The sequence below is a fragment of the Myotis davidii genome, unplaced genomic scaffold (assembly GCF_000327345.1).
Source record: "Myotis davidii unplaced genomic scaffold, ASM32734v1 scaffold1663, whole genome shotgun sequence".
NCBI classification, from domain to species: domain Eukaryota; kingdom Metazoa; phylum Chordata; class Mammalia; order Chiroptera; family Vespertilionidae; genus Myotis; species Myotis davidii.
Window position 1 is genome coordinate 141118 of NW_006293910.1, and position 1677 is coordinate 142794.

At 40.3% G+C, this 1677-nt stretch overlaps 1 protein-coding gene and 1 long non-coding RNA gene across 2 annotated transcripts in view; both read right to left on the reverse strand.

Moving 5' to 3' along the window:
• The window catches only part of LOC102752968 (neurobeachin-like), a gene marked incomplete at its 3' end in the record, with an annotated part of 248705 nt that overhangs the window by 120742 nt on the left and 126286 nt on the right, over nt 1–1677 (reverse strand). The gene's annotated exons all lie outside the window — the stretch shown is intronic.
• Nucleotides 1–1677, reverse strand: part of LOC107183753 — a 14179-nt gene that overhangs the window by 11930 nt on the left and 572 nt on the right. The gene's annotated exons all lie outside the window — the stretch shown is intronic.

Sequence of the window (1677 nt, forward strand, 5' to 3'; positions counted from 1 at the left end):
GACACACTTTCCAAAGAGGACATGCAGAAAGCCAAGAGACATATGAAAACATGCTCAAAGTCACTAATCATCCAAGAGATGCAAATCAAAACAACAATGAGGTACCATCTCACACCTGCCAGAGTGGCTATCAACAAATCAACAAACGACAAGTGCTGGAGAGGATGCGGGGAAAAATATAACCTCCTTCCCTGCTGGTGGGAATGCAGACTGGTGCAGCCACTGTGGAAAACGGTATGGCGTTTCCTCAAAAATTTAAAAATGGAACTGCCGTTTGACTCAGTAATACCACTTCTAGGAATGTATCCCAAGAAAACAGAAACACTAATCAGAAAGGATATATGCATCCCTGTGTTCATAGCAGTACAATTTAGAATAGCTAAGATTTGGAAACAGCTTAAATGCCCATCAGCAGATGAGTGGATTAGAAAACTATGGTACATCTACACAATGGGATACTATGCTGCAGTAAAAAAGAAGGGATTCTTACCATTTGCAACAGCATGGATGGAACTGGAGAGCATTTTGCTAAGTGAAACAAGTCAATCAGTGAAAGAAAAATACCACATGATCTCACTCATTTATGGATAATAAATAACATTATAAATTGATGAACAAAAAAGGATACAGAGGCAGAGAAGCATCAAACAGACTGTCAAACTACAGCGGGAAGGCTGGAGAGGGTTGGGGGGAGGTAAGAGATCAACTGAAGGACTTGTATGCATGCATATAAGCATAACCAATGGTTGAAAGACATGGGGTGGGGGGTGAGGGCATGTGCTGAGGGTAGGGGAGGCCAGGGGAAGTTCAAGGAGATTAAAAAAGGAGACATGTTTACTACTATTTGTAATACTTTAAAAACACACACACACACACACACACACACAAATGCTTTTGTCAAATTTTGTGAAGTGCAGTGAGTGGCTATAGAGTCAAGCCTCAGACTGACCTGTGGCAGGGCCACAAACAAGTCCTAGCTTGGAGGGTGGAGCCCTCCTAGCATAATTAAGCTTGACCTTATAGTCTCCCTTGTTCCTAGGTAGCTAATGAGCTGTGGGAGGTGCAGCAAGTGCTGCCAAAACAGGGCTTGAGTAACAATATAGATTTCAAACTCACAAGAATATTGTAAACATGTTGACCACTCCCTTTGTTTTGCTTTGTGTGCTCTGACTACAAAATAAAACTTCAGCTGTCAGGCTTGGTCACTGTGTCCTCATCCAGGAACAAGTGAACCTACCTAGCCCCAACTGTATTCTCTTTGTGTTCTTTAAATCCTTCACTGCCCCTCCTCAGGTTCATCCCTGGCCATGCTGGACATGGTTCAGTGAAGGTGTTAACATCATAGATATTTTTACGCTTAAAAATGTCAAATTTCATGCCAAAAAAAGAGCATTTGTGGGAAGTTTTAATTCATTGCTTTATTTTGAATAAAAGTGCTGCTGAAAGTTATCATATACTTCAGGAAGCTTATGGTGAACATGCTCCATCTAAAGATACTTGTGAACTCTGGTTTAAATGCTTTAAAATTGATGATTTCAATGTGAAAGAAAAGAATGTCCAGGTCAACCGAAAAAGTATGGAGACTGATAATTACAAGCATTATTGGATGAAGATATATGCCAAACTCAAAAATAACTTGCAGAAAGATTAAACATTGCTCAGCAAACAATTTCTGAT